General features: G+C 51.0%; 1 protein-coding gene across 4 annotated transcripts in view; it reads right to left on the bottom strand.

The window, feature by feature from the left end:
* The window catches only part of LOC137355589 (rho GTPase-activating protein SYDE2-like), a 66,947-nt gene extending 55,581 nt beyond the window's left edge, over positions 1-11,366 (bottom strand). Inside the window, exons 1-3 of one of the 4 annotated variants that reach the window (XM_068020878.1) lie at positions 11,182-11,366; positions 8,827-8,904; positions 7,366-7,593 (exon numbers count right to left, since the gene is read on the bottom strand). The gene's annotated coding sequence lies outside the window, so the exon portion shown is untranslated. The other 3 variants (XM_068020877.1, XM_068020879.1, XM_068020880.1) reach the window with 3 other exon arrangements.
* Positions 11,367-20,106: the final 8,740 nt, after the last annotated feature.

The following is a 20,106-nucleotide window of genomic DNA, read 5'->3' as shown; positions in this document are numbered from 1 at the left end:
GCTTCCCCTAAAATGCATCTATACTATTCGCCTTAACTTCCTGTGGGAATGCGTTCCACAATCTAATCACTCTCTGGCTGAAGTTGTTTTTCCTGGATTCCCTATTGGATTTATGAGTGATTAACTTATATTGACGGCTCCTAGTTCCAGTCACCCCCGCAAGTAAAAGCATCTCCACCATGTTCAACCTATCAAATCCTTTCATAATCTCAAAGACCTCAATCAGGCCACACTCACTCTTCTCTCTGAGAGAAAACAGCCCCAGTCGCATCAATCTTCCCTAATAGTTGCGCTAATGGATCTGTTGACTCATCAATCTCCATAGTCATGAGGCAAGGTAAATGCCCAGCGGAGGAGAGTTTTGGGAATGATAGGCCCAAAGTCCCCGGTCCTCCCAAACACGCTACACTCACATTCCAAATTCGCCACTTGCTGTGTCCCAAAGTGTCACCTGCTGAAAGAAATCTTAACTGATTTGCACTTGAATCAATACCAACTCCTCCAGTCTCCCAAAGGAGCTGCTGCTTAGATGGAGCACTCGATCTGAAATACTATTTCCCTCACAACTTTAAAAACCTCACTTCTTCCGCCTTGTTTCGCAAAGGGCCCAACTTCTCCATCTCTCTGCGTGACAAATTCCCAATTGCGGACATGCTGCCAGTCAGCATCCTCTCCAAGACACTAACATCCTTCGTGGAATTAGATGACCTGTTCCACCTAAAAAGGTTCGGGGTGGGGGGGGGGAATGGAACACCTTGTATAGTCACATTAGCCCCCCACCTCCCCGGTCAAATGTGTACAACAACTTGTATTTAGACCGCGCTTAACACAATAAAATGGCCCAAGGCGCTCCACAGCAGAATTAGACACCAAGCCCCAGAAGGAGCTATTAGGACAGATAGCCAAAGAGATCGGTTTTAAGATGTGCCTTAAAGGGGGACAGAGAGGTAGAGAGGGGGAGGGGTTCAATGGGGGTATTCCAGACCTTGGGGCCAAGGTAGCTAAAGGTGCAGCCACCAATGGTGGAGCGATTAAAATTGGGGGCTGCTCAAGAGAGCAGAATTAGAGGAGCGCAGATATCTCAGAGGGTTGTAGGGCTGGAGAAGATGACACAGATAAGGAGAGATGAGGCCATGAAAGGATTAGGAAAGGAGGATGAGAATTTTAGAATTGAGGCATTACTTAACTGGGAGTCAGTGTAGGTCAGCGAGCACAAGGGTAATAGGTGAACGGGATTTGGCGAGATTTAGGACACAGGCAGCAGAGTTCTGGATGAGATCGAGTTTACAGAGGGTAGAATGTGGGAGGGCGGCCAGTTGTGCATTCGAATAGTCATATCTAAAGGGAATGAAGACATGGATGAGATGAGATGAGCTGAGGCAGGGGCAGAGATGGGCAATGTTAGAGGTGGAAATAGGCAGTCTTAATTACTCAAGACTTTTAGATTACCCAGTCAGCACGAATGGTGGGATATCAGAGGACCATCCTCACCTCACTAACGGAAGGTCAACAGTGAGATCTGCCAGTTAACCCTGCTCCATCTTGTTCACTACCCAACGTGACTAGGCCGAACATTAACACCAACTCTGGCTGGGATATGACAGTACTGGGGAAATGCTGGCTCTCCAATATCGCTTCTGTGCCCCAATATCAGCAGCATATCCAACTGTGGAGGGCTTCACATGCTGGTTCTCAGATATCAACAGGCCATCACTGTCCTCATCAGGACTCCAAATGCGCGCATCCTTCCGTCAAAGGATAGCGGTCAGGAGCAGGGACCTTGGCTGATTTCCAGCACTGTGCCCCACCTACCTCTGCAGGTCAGATCTGCACCGGGTAGGAACTAAACCCAGGCCTACCTGGGCTCTGCGGCTCAACGTTACACCAAGCAGGGCCTAGTGGCTATGAGGGGGAGCTCGTAACTGCTCCCTTAACTAGTGCGCTGCAGTTCATATAGCAGGCTGATAATGTAAAACACAAGGTACCGCAGCAGCAATTAATATGATCCAGAGCAAAGCTGCATCAGGAATGGAAGCAATTAAAGGGTTGCCTTTCATCGGAGACTAGAATCACACCTGGCCCCGGCATTAACCCCATGAGTGCCGCTTCCGTACTGGGCCTCTGTGCTGGCGGTTTCTAGGTCAGCACAAGGCCTGGTCACATCCCCTGGCTGTATCACCACGCAATGTTGTTCAACTGTTCATTCAGCCCTCCAGCACTAGAGGCCGTGTCAGGGCCCAGGACAATCATTCTCCACAGACTCGGGCCTGCTACAGCTGGATTAAGCGATAGCTGTCATCCTATTAAGTGACAAGCTTTAAACCGATCTTGTTCAAACCTCACAGGTTGAGCTCGCAGCAGGGGCGCACCATGACGGTTATTGTTTTCAGACTGCCCTCCTCAGCGATGCCAACCTTAGACACTTGTCAGTGGGCCTCACGGATTAAGTCCGCCCTTGGTTCTTTGCGCTTGGAACGATCTCCCGGATTCTTGGTTTTCCAAGAACCCTGGCCGCGTTTAGGTTGGCGACGTTTCTGGATTTGCAGGCGGTCAAAACAGAACATTCAAAATTATCTCCTGTTTTCAGAACACAAATGGTCCAACAGAAGACGGCAGGTAAACCAGCACTGCCCGGGACTGTGATCAGCGTGCAGAGAGGAAAGGTGCTCCTGGGAACCGCTCAGCCCTGAGAACCGCTCCAGAATGATTACAGTGCACTAAGGAGGCCATGCTTCTACAGTGAGTGTAAGTGTAAGGAGCTATTCAGCAGCCTAATCAAACAATGTTTGACACCAAGGCACATACATAAAGTAATATTAGGACAGACGACCAAAACGATTGGTCAAAGAGGTAGCTTTTCAGGAGCATTGTGAAGAAGCGGAGACAGGTGAAGAGGTTTAGTGAGGGAATCCCAGACTTTGAGGCCCAGGCAGCTGAAGGCACGGCCACCGACGGTGGAGTGATTAATATCAGTGATGCACAAGAGGCCAGAATTAGAGGTTCGGAGAGATTGTGGAGTTTTGTAGGGCTGGAGGAGGTGACAGAGATAGGGAGCGGTGTAGGGCTGGAGGAGGTGACAGAGATAGGGAGCGGTGTAGGGCTGGAGGAGGTGACAGAGATAGGGAGCGGTGTAGGGCTGGAGGAGGTGACAGAGATAGGGAGCGGTGTAGGGCTGGAGGAGGTGACAGAGATAGGGAGCGGTGTAGGGCTGGAGGAGGTGACAGAGATAGGGAGCGGTGTAGGGCTGGAGGAGGTGACAGAGATAGGGAGCGGTGTAGGGCTGGAGGAGGTGACAGAGATAGGGAGCGGTGTAGGGCTGGAGGAGGTGACAGAGATAGGGAGCGGTGTAGGGCTGGAGGAGGTGACAGAGATAGGGAGCGGTGCAGGGCTGGAGGAGGTGACAGAGATAGGGAGCGGTGCAGGGCTGGAGGAGGTCACAGAGATAGGGAGCGGTGCAGGGCTGGAGGAGGTGACAGAGATAGGGAGCGGTGTAGGGCTGGAGGAGGTGACAGAGATAGGGAGCGGTGTAGGGCTGGAGGAGGTGACAGAGATAGGGAGCGGTGTAGGGCTGGAGGAGGTGACAGAGATAGGGAGCGGTGTAGGGCTGGAGGAGGTGACAGAGATAGGGAGCGGTGTAGGGCTGGAGGAGGTGACAGAGATAGGGAGCGGTGTAGGGCTGGAGGAGGTGACAGAGATAGGGAGCGGTGTAGGGCTGGAGGAGGTGACAGAGATAGGGAGTGGTGTAGGGCTGGAGGAGGTGACAGAGATAGGGAGTGGTGTAGGGCTGGAGGAGGTGACAGAGATAGGGAGCGGTGTAGGGCTGGAGGAGGTGACAGAGATAGGGAGCGGTGTAGGGCTGGAGGAGGTGACAGAGATAGGGAGTGGTGTAGGGCTGGAGGAGGTGACAGAGATAGGGAGCGGTGTAGGGCTGGAGGAGGTGACAAAGATAGGGAGCGGTGCAGGGCTGGAGGTCTCTTTTTGTTATCAGATGTCCTATTTGACAGAGAGGGGCATCCCAGCCTCGCCTGATCTTGTTCTGAGACAACGATTACAGGTACATGGACAGAGATTCATCGCGAGAATCCAGGCTGATTTTCCCTTCTCTTAAGTGCAGCAATAGTGCCCCACCAAGACCAGCTAACATTCAGATCTGAGACACAATGAATTCCTCGACCAGCAGCTACATACTGTCCAGAGTACACTACAGCCAGGGACACAGAGAGAGACAGGGACACAGAGACAGTGTTGGTGTGGATAGTGTATCACAGTGTGGTGCCAGTGTGGGTGTGGATAGGGTATCACAGTGTGGGTGTGGATAGGGTATCACAGTGTGGTGCCAGTGTGGGTGTGGATAGGGTATCACAGTGTGGGTGTGGATAGGGTATCACAGTGTGGTGCCAGTGTGGGTGTGGATAGGGTATCACAGTGTGGTGCCAGTGTGGGTGTGGATAGGGTATCACAGTGTGGTGCCAGTGTGGGTGTGGATAGGGTATCACAGTGTGGGTGTGGATAGGGTATCACAGTGTGGTGCCAGTGTGGGTGTAGATAGGGTATCACAGTGTGGTGCCAGTGTGGGTGTGGATAGGGTATCACAGTGTGGTGCCAGTGTGGGTGCGGATAGGGTATCACAGTGTGGTGCCAGTGTGGGTGTGGATAGGGTATCACAGTGTGGTGCCAGTGTGGGTGTAGATAGGGTATCACAGTGTGGGTGTGGATAGGGTATCACAGTGTGGTTCCAGTGTGGGTGTAGATAGGGTATCACAGTATGGTGCCAGTGTGGTGTGGATACGGTATCACAGTGAGGTGCCAGTGTGGGTGTGGATACGGTATCACAGTGTGGTGCCAGTGTGGGTGTGGATACGGTATCACAGTGAGGTGCCAGTGTGGGTGTGGATACGGTATCACAGTGTGGTGCCAGTGTGGGTGCAGATAGGGTATCAGTGTGGTGCCAGTGTGGGTGTAGATAGGGTATCACAGTGTGGGTGTGGATAGGGTATCACAGTGTGGTTCCAGTGTGGGTGTAGACACGGTATCACAGTGTGGTGCCAGTGTGGGTGTGGATAGGGTATCACAGTGTGGTGCCAGTGTGGGTGTGGATAGGGTATCACAGTGTGGGTGTGGATAGGGTATCACAGTGTGGTGCCAGTGTGGGTGTAGATAGGGTATCACAGTGTGGTGCCAGTGTGGGTGTGGATAGGGTATCACAGTGTGGTGCCAGTGTGGGTGTGGATAGGGTATCACAGTGTGGTGCCAGTGTGGGTGTGGATAGGGTATCACAGTGTGGTGCCAGTGTGGGTGTGGATAGGGTATCACAGTGTGGTGCCAGTGTGGGTGTAGATAGGGTATCACAGTGTGGTGCCAGTGTGGGTGTGGATAGGGTATCACAGTGTGGTGCCAGTGTGGGTGCAGATAGGGTATCACAGTGTAGTGCCAGTGTGGGTGTAGATAGGGTATCACAGAGTGGTGCCAGTGTGGGTGTGGATAGGGTACACAGTGTAGTGCCAGTGTGGGTGTGGATAGGGTACACAGTGTAGTGCCAGTGTGGGTGTGGATAGGGTATCACAGTGTAGTGCCAGTGTGGGTGTGGATAGGGTATCACAGTGTAGTGCCAGTGTGGGTGTAGATAGGGTATCACAGTGTGGTGCCAGTGTGGGTGTGGATAGGGTATCACAGTGTAGTGCCAGTGTGGGTGTGGATAGGGTATCACAGTGTGGTGCCAGTGTGGGTGTGGATAGGGTTTCACAGTGTGGGTGCGGATAGGGTTTCACAGTGTGGGTGCGGATAGGGTTTCACAGTGTGGGTGCGGATAGGGTTTCACAGTGTGGGTGCGGATAGGGTTTCACAGTGTGGGTGCGGATAGGGTTTCACAGTGTGGGTGCGGATAGGGTTTCACAGTGTGGTGCCAGTGTGGTTGCGGATAGGGTTTCACAGTGTGGGTGTGGATAGGGTATCACAGTGTAGTGCCAGTGTGGGTGTGGATAGGGTATCACAGTGTGGTGCCAGTGTGGGTGTAGATAGGGTATCACAGTGTGGTGCCAGTGTGGGTGTAGATAGGGTATCACAGTGTGGTGCCAGTGTGGGTGTGGATAGGGTATCACAGTGTAGTGCCAGTGTGGGTGTGGATAGGGTATCACAGTGTGGTGCCAGTGTGGGTGTGGATAGGGTATCACAGTGTAGTGCCAGTGTGGGTGTGGATACGGTATCACAGTGTAGTGCCAGTGTGGTGTGGACAGGGTATCACAGTGTGGTGCCAGAGTGGGTGTGAATAGGGTATCACAGTGCGGTGCCAGTGTGGGTGTGGATAGGGTATCACAGTGTAGTGCCAGTGTGGGTGTGGATACGGTATCACAGTGTAGTGCCAGTGTGGTGTGGATAGGGTATCACAGTGTAGTGCCAGTGTGGGTGTGGATAGGGTATCACAGTGTGGTGCCAGTGTGGGTGTAGATAGGGTATCACAGTGTAGTGCCAGTGTGGGTGTGGATAGGGTATCACAGTGCAGTGCCAGTGTGGGTGTGGATAGGGTATTACAGTGCGGTGCCAGTGTGGGTGTGGATAGGGTATCACAGTGTAGTGCCAGTGTGGGTGTGGATAGGGTATCACAGTGTAGTGCCAGTGTGATGTAGATCGGGTATCACAGTGTAGTGCCAGTGTGGGTGTGGATAGGGTATCACAGTGTAGTGCCAGTGTGCGTGTAGATAGGGTATCACAGTGTAGTGCCAGTGTGGTGTGGATAGGGTATCACAGTGTGGTGCCAGTGTGGGTGTGGATAGGGTATCACAGTGTGGTGCCAGTGTGGTGTGGATAGGGTATCACAGTGTGGTGCCAGTGTGGTGTGGATAGGGTATCACAGTGTGGTGCCAGTGTGGGTGTAGATAGGGTATCACAGTGTGGTGCCAGTGTGGCTGACACTGTGCCTTGGGCCTTGCTGTGGTATTAACCAGTTTTCAATCCATTTTGCTGTTTCTTCACAATTTCCAATCCTTCACAGGTCTCCAGTAACACGGTTTTGTTGCATGCATTTTCTAAGTACATGATGCCCTCTATCACCCTCCCTCCCGAGAGGATCTATTAACTACACCAGACTCCCTAAACTAATACATCATCACTTCACCATAACCCAGGACAATATCAAGACCCACGCTCTTTGCCAACATTCCACAATGACAGCCACTCGGATCTGAAGTGCGTTAATAAGTTCCAAAACTTCCCTATTATTCCTTAGCGCTATGTCCCACCCAGTTACCCATTCCCAAGCTCAGGCTGGGCTGATTGACTGCTCTTCGAGCGTCCGACCTCAGTAACACGCTCGGCCAGCCACCATCCCTCTCCGCACATCAGCTGTGGCTAAGTGGGTCGCACTCTCACCTGACTCAGGCGATTGTGGCTTCAGGTCCCACTCCACACACTTGAGCACCTAATCCAGGCCGACACCCCAGTGCAGTACTGAGCGAGTGCTGCACTGTCAGAGGCACCACGTTTCGGGTGTGACGTTAACCTGAGGCCACGGCAGCCCTCTCAGGTGGATGTCAACCATCCTGTGGATTCGAAGATGATCAGGGGTGTTCTCACTGGTGTCCTGGCCAATGTTTATCCCTCAACAAACATCACAAAAAAAAATGATGTCATTATCACATTGCTGTTTGTGGGATCTTGCTATGCACAAATTGACAATGCTTCAAAGTACTTCATTGGCTGTGAAGCACTTTGGGACATCCTGACACTGTGAAAGGTTCTGTACTGAGGCAAATCTTTATTTCCTTCAATTTCTGCGCCTACCCCTGTCTTTGAGATTAGATGTTAAACTATGGTCACAGATTTGTTACAGCACAGAAGGAGGCCATTCAGCCCATCGTGTCTGCACCGGCTCTCTGAAAGAGCAATTCACTCAGTTCTATTCCCCCTGCCTTCTCCCCGTAACCCTGCACATTCTTCCTTTTCATATAATAATCTAATTCCCTTTTGAATGCTTCAATTGAATCTGCCTCCACCACACTTTCAGGCAGCGCGTTCCAGACCTTAACCACTCGCTGCGTGAAAAAGTTTTTCCTCATGTCACTTTTGCTTCTCAATGATTTGAAATCTGTGCCCTCTCGCTCTTGATCCTTTCACAAGCCGAAACTGTTTCTTCCCATCTACCCTGCCGCCTGTTCAAATGAACACACAAAATCTCGTGGCATGATGTGGAAGTTAGAACATTTACATTTCTAAAACCTGCAAAATAGCACCCGGCTACTCCCAAACCCTGCCCTAATTCCTGCTGCAGCCCTCACTCACACCTTCACCAGCTCACGCTTCAATTGCACCAATACGCTTATTGGCTACTCCGTCTGTACCAGATATAAACTCCCGTAACACCCACGGACTATATAAGCCAACTCAATCCCACACGCCCAGCCCTCCCGTTCCTGCTGAAGAGAACTGGATAAATACTTGAAGGGGAAAAACTTACAGGGCTGTGGGGAAAGAGCAGGGGGGGAGTGGGACTAATTGGATAGCTCTTTCAAAGAGCCAGCACAGGCACGACGGGCTGAATGGCCTCCTTCTGTGCTCTATCGTTCTTTGATTTGGGTTCCCAGCTTGTCAGGTCAACATCAAACTCCCCGCTTCAAATTTTTCCATGACCTCACTGTGTAATCTCCTCCAGCTTGAAGTGAAATCTGAAACTCTACTACTGCCTTTGAACTGGCTGTGGTTATAATATTAACCAGGGCCCAGTTGGTCTCATACCTGGCACAAAATACTGACCTGCAGGCAGTTTAGCACTGGTTATACAGCTCAACTAGTATCCCTGCAATGGAGACACCGGAATAAGAGATGGCAACTGACCATATCTCAGATGAAGTATTCAGACGTCAATGAATGACAAGCTTCAGACGGGTAATCGTCCGATCGGCAAGATGTGATCTAGAAATCAAAAAGAAATTTTGGACACCATCCAATATTCTGTCAGGAGTAAAGGGGAGAAACAAAGACATGCATTTATATAGTGCCTTTTACGGCCACTGGACATCTCCAAGAGCTTCACAGTCAATGTAGTACTTTAGAATGCAGTCACTGTTGTAATGGAGGACATGCGGCAGCCAATTTGTGCACAGCAAGATCCCACAGATAGCAACGTGATAATGACCCAAATCGCCTGCTTTTGTGATGATGATTGAAGGATAAATAGTGGCCAGGACACCGGGGAGAACTCCCATGCTCTTCACAATAGTGCCATGGGATCTTTTATGTCCACCCGAAAGGGTAGACAAGGGCCTCATCGAAAAGACGGCACCTCCAACAGTGCAGCACTCCCTCATTACTGCACTGGAGTGTGAGCCTTGATCTTTGTGCTTAAGTTCTGAAGCGGGACTTGAACCCGGAACCTCAGAGGCGAGAGGGCTACCAACTGAGCCACAGAGGACACTCAAAATTAAGAATGTTGTTAAAAAAAAATTCCTAAAGGATTCGGATCCGATTACTTCAAGACTTATTTAAATAGTAGAATCTGCAAACAATCTATATATTACGCAAATTAACTTTGCATGCACAGTCAACTTTTTCTATTAATACAGTACCTATGCCCACATTTATAATAGAAACTTTCTGTAATTGCACTCTTCCACCAGCAGAGGGTGTTATTACAACGTGACAAGTTTACATAGAAAATTTCTATTATAAATGTGTAAAGAACATACAACTTTAAAATGGCGCCTGCGTGCCCTGGTCTAATTAACGCACACCTCCTAATCCTACTGAATCTGAACTGTTGTGAAAGACAGTTTAGAAGTGAAACGTTTGGAGCTATGTTTCATAACATCTTAGCCATACTGGTATTATTTTAAACATATGACCTGTATTTTACATGGGTTAAACAAGATCTAAGGGGATAGTATTGAAAAGCAGAGAAGTTATGTTAAAGTTTAAAAAAACACGTTTATATAGCGCCTGTCACAACCTCAGGCTGTCCAAAAGACAACTTGAAAAAAAATGAATCTAGATCAGACCACATTTGGAATATTGTGAACAGTTCTGCTCTCCATTTTTGGAAAAGGATATAGAGGCACTGGAGAAGGAGCAGAAAGATTCAGAAGGGTGATACCAGAATTGAGAGCATATATTTCAATTATTTCGGGTGGCACAGTGGTTAGCACCGCAGCCTCACAGCTCCAGCGACCCGGGTTCGGCTCTGGGTACTGCCTGTGTGGAGTTTGCAAGTTCTCCCTGTGTCTGCGTGGGTTTCCTCCGGGTGCTCCGGTTTCCTCCCACAGCCAAAGACTTGCATGTTGATAGGTAAATTGGCCATTATAAATTGCCCCTAGTGTAGGTAGGTGGTAGGGGATGTGGGAGGGAATATGGGATTAATGTAGGATTAGTATAAATGGGTGGTTGTTGGTTAGCACAGACTCGGTGGGCCGAAGGGCCTGTTTCAGTGCTGTATCTCTAATAATAATAATAAACACATTAATAATTTAGCAGGAAAGGCTGGGGGTTCTTTTCTTTAGAAAAGAGAAGGCTGAGAGGTGACATAATCGAGGTCTTTAAAATTATGAAAGTGTTTGATAGGCTAGACGTAGAGAAAATGGTTCCAATTATGGCATGACGGGGCGGGGCAGGAAGCAGTCCAAAACTAGAGGCCACAAATGTAAGATAGTCACTAATAAACCCAATAGAAGCTTCAGGAGAAACTTCCTTACCCAGAGATAGGCTTATATGAAGTAGGGTGGGAGGAGTATCGTGTGGAGCATAGACACCAGGATAGACTAGTTGGGCCGAATGGCCTGTTTCTATGCTATCACCATTCCATGTAACCATGACACAAACTTGCCTTTTAATTTTTTTTTTGGAGTGCACGGGCGATTTATTTAAGTGCACGCCACTTTAAATGCTTGTGTGTGGCCCCACACACACGCAGTAATTTAAATGGGTTGACTTGTATGTGGCCTGAGTGGGAACTTTCGGGTTGCCACACATCTTATAGGCAACGTTGCCTCACACTGTGTTGACGTTACTACGCTATTCCCAATTCCAGTGCGCACATCCCAACACTTATGCTCCAGGTCACAGTATTCTCCTGTATTTCCTTCAGGATTTTCCCTCAATACCACAACATCAAAAATACATCAAGCCAGGACAAATTAAATGGTCGTGTGCAGTCAGGTAAACAATCACTGCAGTCAGCTCTGGGTAAGTTGGACACACCTCATTACCCTACAGGCATCATTTCATCGAAGGATCCCACATACTGAGCGGCACTTGTTTATTGACTCCTGGCTCCATCCCCACAGAGGATGCTGTGTTTGATGGACCTGGTGACATGTCCACGATCACGGCAATTGATAAATGAGCCTCCAGGTTCCCCCACTCATGCAGCACCGCTTTTCCTCACTGCATCCAGACACAAACAGACGTTAATCAGTGTCAGCGTTAGATCACAGAATCGTTACAGTGCAGGCGGCCATTCGGCCCATCGTGTTCACACCGGCTCTCTGAAAGAGCAACTCCCTCAGTTCCATCCCCCGCCTTCTCCCCATAACCCTGCACAACCTTCCTTTTCATATAACTAATTCCCTTTTGAATGCTTCAATTGAACCTGCGTCCACCACGTTCTCAGGCAGCGCATTCCAGACCTTAACCACTCTCTGCGTGAAAAAGTTTTTCCTCAGTCGCTTTAGCTTCTTTTACCAAATACTTTAAATCTGTGCCCTCTCGTTCTCGATCCTTTCATGAGTGGGAACGGTTTCTCTCTATCTACTCTGTCCAGACCCCTCATGAGTTTGAATACCTCTATCAAATCACCTCACAGCCTTCTCTTCTCCAAGGAAAACAGTCCTAACTTCTCCAATCTATCTTCAGAACTGAAATTCCTCATCCCTGGAACCATTCTTGTGATCGCATTTTGGTCCAAGCACACTAGAGGAATACTGCGCTCAACAACAACTTGCATTTACGTAGCGCCTTAAATGTAGCAAAACATCCCAAGGTGTTTCACAGGAGTGATCAAACAAAATTTGACACTGAGCTCGGTCAGGCGATATTAGGACAGGTGACCGAAAGCTTGGTTGAACAGGTAGGTTTTAAGAACTATCTTAAAGGAGGAGAGAGAGGCAGACAGGTTGAGGGTTGTGGAGCTGGAGGAGGTTAAAGAGAGAGGACGGGTGTGGCTAGGGATGAGAGTTATAAAACCGAGGCGTTGCAGCACCAGCAGCCAGCGTAGGTCAGCGAGCACAGGAGCGATGGGTGAACGGAACTTGACGCGGGTGCGGATACAGGCGGGCCATTCGGCCCAAATGGTTCTTGTTGGATACAAATCCATCACCCGACTGCTCAGCTGAAACACAAACATTGCACAACTCAAAATGCACTCTCTGGAGACAAGCCCTGGTTGGATGATGATTCTGGAGTTGCGCACCTCTCTATACAGCCCAGCTGGCTATCTCTGTCTGATGTAAAATCTTGCACATGACACGCACAAATCTCCCTTCCCATTTTAACTTTGCTATGTAAACTGTCGCGGAACAGTCACAAGCTATGGCCAAATGCTGCAACATTCACAACAGGTTGCCAACTCTGGCTGGATGTATTCCTGGAGGTACAATTCCGCCTTCAACCACCTCGCCCCCACACTTCTGCACTGGTCACCTGACATGGCCATTCACATGGCACAGACAATCAGAAAGTCAACACTCATTACCAGACTGACAGTCAAGAATCATCCAACTAAATACCCTTCGCCCCCCCCATCTCGCAATATCTTAACTAATAAATGAAAGTAATCAAGGAAAGTGTAAAAAAATAAATGCCCCTCATAATCGTTCTCCCAGTTTTGCTCACAGCAATGTCTCGGTGATTAGTCTTCAATTTCTGGACGCTCCAGGGCAACTCTCGGTTAACCATCGGAACACTCTCAACCCAATCTGCTCCCCTAACACTCAGTGCCACAAGTCATTCCAGATTTGAGATGAATCCGGAATATCTCGCAAGCAGCAAACAGGATGGGGCCTTAAAGGGGATGTTGTTAAGGGCGCAAACTTACTACTTTGGCATGGCAAAGGAAAGTAGCTCTCCTGCTCAAATAAAATTCACATGACGCCAATCATCCCCGCAAGCCAGTTCTGTCGTTTTACTGATTCAAACGGCTGCAGACCTATCCCTCAAACAGTAACCTTAACACATTCCTGAGCTCCCCACACTCAAAAGCTTGCAGCATCTCAAAGCAAATGGATTATCAACAGTTCCCACTTTAAAAATGTAAACACAGCTCTGTCCGGAGCAGCAGCTCGTCCCCTCTCACTGCTTAAAAGCTTCATTCTATTGAAAACATTTCTTGGGAATTATTCGCCCCCTCCTTTCTCACCCCTATCCGGCCCCTGTGGGGTGAAATTAAGATAAACAAAAATACACGCGGATTTAAAAAGCTGTCTGACTGGAGGATATCCAGCAAAAGGCAGCTCAAACTCCTTTTGGAAGTTGTCCTGTACAGTTCCCACCTCTTGACTCTACAGCACTGAAATGACAGCAAGAGAATTCCAGCAGACTGAGGCACAGGAATGTTTTTCACTTGGACCCTTGGGGGTTTGAAACATTCGGATGTTTAAGTCTAGCTACAGATTTAAACATGAATAAGGCAGTCTTTGGTCTGACTAACACCCCCACCTCACTTTTTCATCGCAAACATGCACTGGTGACCAAGGCAGGCTTTGCGGAATTAAACATTCCCTCCAGCACCGGCACCCAGGAGCAGTGTGATGGACTCCGACATCATGGAGAAAGCTCGACACCATCCAGGACAAAGCAGCCCGCTTGATTGGCACCCCATCTACCACCTTAAACACTCACTCCCTCCACCATCCTTAACTGTTTCTATTAGGAATCTGGACGTAGCGTCCAGTTTGCTGTCGTCACTGCCGGATCGTCCAGCCGCATCGATGATGCAGTTGAAGTCACCGCCTAGGATGACCGGCCTGGACGTCGCCAGCAGCAGTGGGAGCTGCTGGAAGACGGTCAGCCGCTCGCTGCGTTGTACCGGGGCGTACACGTTGATCAACCGGAGCGGAGCGTTGTTGTACATCACGTCTGCTACGAGGAGGCGGCCGCCCACCACCTCCTTAACTTCGGAGATGGTGAAGTTACCTCCCCGCAGCAGAATACCCAGGCCGGAGGAACGGCAGTCATTACCCCCTGACCAGATCGATGGCCCGTGGGACCACCATCGCGACCACTGCCTGTAGGTGCTGAGGTGTGGTATTCCACACTCCTGCAGAAACAGTAGGTCAGCTTTGACCTTGGCAAGGTAATCCAAGGTTGAAACACATCGCGTAGTCGATTTAATGCTACGCACATTAATGGAAGCAATTCTTATACCCATTTTTTACTAAAAATTAGTTGTTGCTTCCCATACCATTTGTCCTCGCTAGTCCCAGTCCTTCCCCTTCGGGATGTTCCTGCATACCCATCGTATGCGCAAGCAGTTTCACGTTGGTTGGGCTCAGAAACCCCTCCTGATTTTTCATGCAGGGTTTGTGCCGCTCGGGTGACATCGGGGGGGGGTCTTGTAGGCAGAGAGGATTGGGTTGTCCTCAGCTGCTTCCATCTGTTCCTCCTCGAAAACATCACAGCTCCCGGTCTCCCGGAGCTCAGGTGCGCCAGACGTGTCTTTGCTCCCGGTGTCCCGGAGCTGAGATGCGTTGGCCACGTCGTTACGTGTGGGGAATTGGGGTTGGGGCACGCCGGGCCCATCACAGCTTCCAGTGCCCGGGGGCTGGGATGCTTTATCATCCATCTTGGAGTTCTGCCGCCTCTTTTGAAGGGGCTGTCGTTCCAGCATTTTCCCGTCCAGTGAAGAGGAGTTGTTGCAGTCTGATTCAGAAGAGAGCCTCCTCTTGCCACTGGTTTGGGTGGTGGCTTTGGGATGTTTTTTCTTTGTGGTTTTCCTCTGGACCACTTGCCACTGACCTGTTTGTCCATCTGCTGCCTCCTCCTCCATTGATTCTGTCTGTGGAGGAGGGGTTTCCGGGCGCTGGGTAGGTGCTGGGTCGTTGGTTTCAGCCGCCTCCCCTTCCTTCTCAGGTTGAAGTTCCTCACTGCGGAGAAGGTTGCTGGTCTCCTTTCGAACAGCGGAAGCCTTCATCGAACCTTCGCCCGGCCATTCCTTGGACCTTGCCGCCTGAGCATAGCTGAGACAACGTTTGGGGCAGGTCTTGTAGAGATGGCCTGCCGCACCGCACAAGTTGCAACACTTAGTCTGCTTACAGTCCTTGGTCTAATGGCCTTCCTCCTTGCAGTTCTTGCAAACAACCGTGCTGCAGTTGGCTGCCATGTGACCAGATTTGCCACAGGTGCGGCAAACTCTGGGCTGCCCAGCGTAGACCAAGAAGCCTCGACTTTCCCCGATAGCAAAGCTGGAGGGAGGGTGGATGATGGCTCCACTGGGATCTACCTTCAAGGTCACCTTGACCTGCCGCTTGCTGGTCCAGATCCCAAAGGGGTCCTTGACATCAGTGCTGCTGCCGGCCACCTCGACGTACCTGGCGAGAAAGGTGAGTACATCCACCACCGGAACATGGGGGTTGTAGAGGTGAATCGTCACCACCCGGTCCCGTTGTGACGGAAGCGTGAAGAGCGGCTCCGCTGTGAGGATCGACAGTGGAGCCCGGTCCCCTTTCTCCTTGAACGCCTTCAGGAACTTGATGCATCCCGCCACGTTCCGGAACGTCACGTCGAAGTATCCACTGCTGGGGAAATCCTGCAGGCAGAAGACGTCCGTCGCTTGAAATCCGCAGCAATCGAAGAGAATTTTCTTGATGAAGAAGGTGCGATCGACCGGTGCATCTCCTTCCTTGTCCTTCACGACCACCCGAACGGTGTTGCGCACTCCCTGTCCCGAAGCTCGAAAATTGGTTATAGCCATTTTACTCAAAGCTTCCCCAGGATCAAAAGGCAATGATCATGGTCTCTTCTCAATCAAATAAGCACTGATAAGAACAGATACTACACTTGATCTTAGCCAAAAGGCCGTGGCAGTCACCCGAGCCATTTTCCGCTTCGTCTGGGGATCTAAAATGGACCGGGTCCGGAGGGACACGATGTTCAAATCTCTGGACATGGGCGGGAAAAATGTACCCAACGCGGCCCTCATCCTGATGACCACCTTCGTGTGCGGCTGCATCAAGCTATGTGTAGATCCCCAGTACGCAAACTCCAAGTGTCACTACGTGCTGAGGTTCTATCTGTCCCCGGTGTTGCGAAGGATGGGCCTGGTCACATTGCCGCTGAACGCACCGTGCAGTTGGGCGGCGCCGTACCACCTATCCTTCGTGGAGCAGTTTCTGCGGAAAAACACCTTTGACCACCGGTCCATCAGGCAGTGGTCTGCACGGAATCTCCTTAAGGCCCTACGGGAAAAGGAAACGGTGGATCCTGTCGGATGGTTCCCCGAGCAGACCGTCAAAGTCATTTGGCGGAATGCCTCATCACCAGAACTTTCAAACAAGCACCAAGACGTAGCTTGGCTGGTGGTGAGAAGGGCCCTCCCCGTCAGATCCTTCATGCACACCCGAAGTCTCGCCCCCCCCCTCCGCACAGTGCCCCCGCGTTGGCTGTGGTGGGGAAGAGACGGTCGCCCACCTCCTCCTGGAATGTGCCTTTGCAAAGCAGGTGTGGAAAGAGATGCAGTGGTTTTTGTCAAGGTTCATCCCAAGCAGCTCTGTAACACAGGAGTCTGTGCTCTACGGGCTGTTCCCAGGGACGCACACCGAGACAAACATCAACTGCTGCTGGAGGGCTATCAATTCGGTGAAAGACGGCCTTTGGTCTGCCCGAAACTTGCTGGTCTTCCAGCGCAAAGAGTTGTCCACCGCCGAATGTTGCAGACTGGCACATTCCAAGGTCCAGGACTACGTGCTGAGGGACGCACTAAAGCTTGGGGCAGCCGCAGCAAAGGCTCAATGGGGAAAGACCACAGTGTAAGGTTCCCCCACCAAGCTGGACTGAGGGGCTGGAACCATGGGAAACCCCTCGAACTGTATCGTTAATATTCTCAATTGCTGTAAATGTAAAACTGTAATTGACATGACAATTGTGAAACGGAAGGGTTGGGAAGAAACTCATGACAGTATTGAAGGAAACTGATCTCCCTTGCAATGTTTGTATTTTTTGGTGCTGTTTGGAAACTGTTTGGCAATGTAATTTTTACAGATTTTTATGAATAAAGTATATTTTGGAAATAAAAAAAAACTCACTCCCTCCACCACCGACACACAGTGGCAGCAGTGTGCACCATCTACAAGATGCACTGCAGCAACGCACCAAGGTTCCTCCGACAGCACCTTCCAAACCTGCGACCTCTGCCACTTAGAAGGACAAAGGCAGCATATGCACAGGATCACCACCACCTGCAAGCTTCCCATCCTGACTTGGAACTATATTGTCGTTCCTTCACTGTACCTGGGTCAAAGTCCTGGAACTCCCTTCCTAATAGCACTGTGAATGTACCTACTCTACATAGACAGCTCACCACCACCTTCTCAAGGGCAATTCAGGGATGGGCAACAAATGCTAGCTTTCCTAGCGACACTCATCCCATGAATGAATTTTTAAAAAGTCCAGGGGTGTCAGAGGCTCCCAGTATTGTCTCTCAACGTCACGCCTCTCCCCACTGTGTTAATATTTCTCCATTCACATAGTTTCCCTGACTGCCAATTATTTACCCATTAACCTACAGCCCTCCGCCATTCAGGTACAACATCTCCCCAATAACCAACGTGGAGTTTGGGTTCTACCAGAACCACTTGCTTCCAGGCCTTCTTACTGCTTTGATCCAGATGCAGAGTCGAGCTGAATGCCAGCACACAGGTGCGTCCTGCGACACCAAGGCAACATTCGCCCAAGCGCGGCATCAAGGAGCCCTGGCAGAATGCAGAGCAGAGGGAAACCCTCGGGAATCATACAAAGGCAAATGGAGGGTTGGAGGTCATCTCAGCCCCAGGACATTGCTGCAGCAGCTTCTCGGACCTAGGCCCAAACATCTTCAGCTGCTACAATGACCTACCCCCACCCCCCCATCACGCTGAACACTGATAATGCCACAGTATTTGGCTGCATTTACACTGCCCCTGAAAATGAAGCAGTCCCTGCCTATTTGCACAGAACCTGGACAACATTCAGACTTGGGCTGATGATTGCAACATGAATGTTACCTCCCAAGAAGCAAGCATCTCCGATGACAGAAGGGCCAGCCGCAAGCACTTGACCCTCTGATTGCATGACCCTCACCATCTTGGGCGTCACCAGAAGAACTGAACCAGGCGCATCAACATTGTGCCGAAGAGAAGTCCGGGGCTGTGTAAACTTGGCAAGGGACTCCCCTCCTGACCCCTCAACTCCTCTCCACCAGCTAGAAGACTCACTGGATGGGGAAAACTGCAACAACCCTCAGGAAGCTCAACACCATCCACTAACAGAGCAGTTTGCTTAAACGGAGCGCCTGCTACTGGACTCAAGTTTCCACCCTCTCTACCACTGATACACTGGCTACAGTGCATACAATCTACACGATGCACTGCAACAACGCACCAAGATTACCCCAACTGTATGGCCCTCCCTAGTGACCTCGGCCACAAAGCAGGGCAAGAGCAGCAACATCATGGGAACCCCCTCACATCTCAATCCCCTTGCAGCCATTTCCCAGCCTGACTTGTTAATATATCCCCATTCCTTCATCGCCACTGGATTAACATCCATAAATTCTCCATCCAATCCTACTGGGCAAACACCAGTCGCACAAGATTCATCATCGCCATCAAAATTACCTTCTTATAACAACAAATGCAGCCTTGCCCACATCCTGAAAACAAACACCAAGACACAGTCGGTCCATTTAAATATATATCCTGCCCAGTCAGGGATAACCTTTCCAACTGCTCTGACTTTCTTTACATCAGTGACTCAGCCCCTCTGCACTCCCTCCCTCCCCACTCTTGCTGCTTTCTGTAACACTCTCCCCCTCATCTTCTATCACCCTCTTCTTTCATTCTACCTCCCTCCTTCTCTCTCTCTCCCCCCCCCACCTCTTCCTCTCACTCCACTACTCTCACTCTCCATCTCCTGAAACCTTCACTCCCAACCTCCCCATCTCTCCTCCGCCCTGCCACCATCCACCCATCGCTGTCTCCTCCATCCCACTCCCAACTGCCACATCTCCCTATCCTCCAACCCCCTCTCACCCCTCACCTTTCCCTCACCCTCTCCCCACAACTCTGCCTTACTCTCTCCCCCCTCCTCTTGCACTATCTCTCCTACCTCCCTTACTCTCCTCCCTCACTCCAGCCTCCCCTCCCCCACCCCCTCCTCATTCATTTCCTCCCCCTCCCCCCCACTCCTGCTCCCCCCGATCCTCACTCCCTCCTTCTCCACCTCCACCTCACTCACTCCACTGCCCCTCATTCACTCCCTCTCCCCCTCTATCTCCTCCCTCTCCCACTCACTCACTCTCCCTTTCCCCCTCCCTCCCCCCAGCTCTCCTTCCCCCTCCCTCATCCCCGCTCTCTCCCCCCTCCCTCACCCCCAGTCTCTCTCCCCTCCCTCACCTCATCCTCTCCCCTATCTCACGCCATCCACACTCCCGTTCCTTCATCCCCTCCACCCATTCTCTCTCTCCCACCCTCCCCCCCCACTCTCTCTCCCCCTTCACACTCCCACCCGCTGCCTCTCTCCTCTCCCTCTCTCCCCCCTCCTCCTCCTCTAACTCTCTTCCCCCTCTCCCTCTCTCTCTCCCCCCTCCTCTCCAACCATCTCTCCACCGTCATCTCCCTCTCTCACCCCCCTCTGCTCCCTCTCCCTCCCCTCTCCTCCTTTCCCTCTCCCTCCCCTCTCCTCCTTTCCCTCTCCCTCCCCTCTCCTCCTTTCCCTCTCCCTCCTCCTTTCCCTCTCTCTCTCCCCCCTCCTCTCCTTTCCCTCCCTCTCCCCCCTCCTCTCCTTTCTCTCTCTCTCTCCCCCCTCCTCTCCTTTCCCTCTCTCTCTCCCCCCTCCTCTCCTTTCCCTCTCTCTCTCCCCCTTCCTCTCCTTTCCCTCACTCTCTCCCCCCTCCTCTCCTTTCCCTCTCTCTCTCCCCCTCCTCTCCTTTCCCTC

This window comes from Heterodontus francisci, chromosome 43, assembly GCF_036365525.1.
Source record: "Heterodontus francisci isolate sHetFra1 chromosome 43, sHetFra1.hap1, whole genome shotgun sequence".
Taxonomy (NCBI): Eukaryota; Metazoa; Chordata; class Chondrichthyes; order Heterodontiformes; family Heterodontidae; genus Heterodontus; species Heterodontus francisci.
This window is presented reverse-complemented; position numbering and strand designations above follow the sequence as displayed.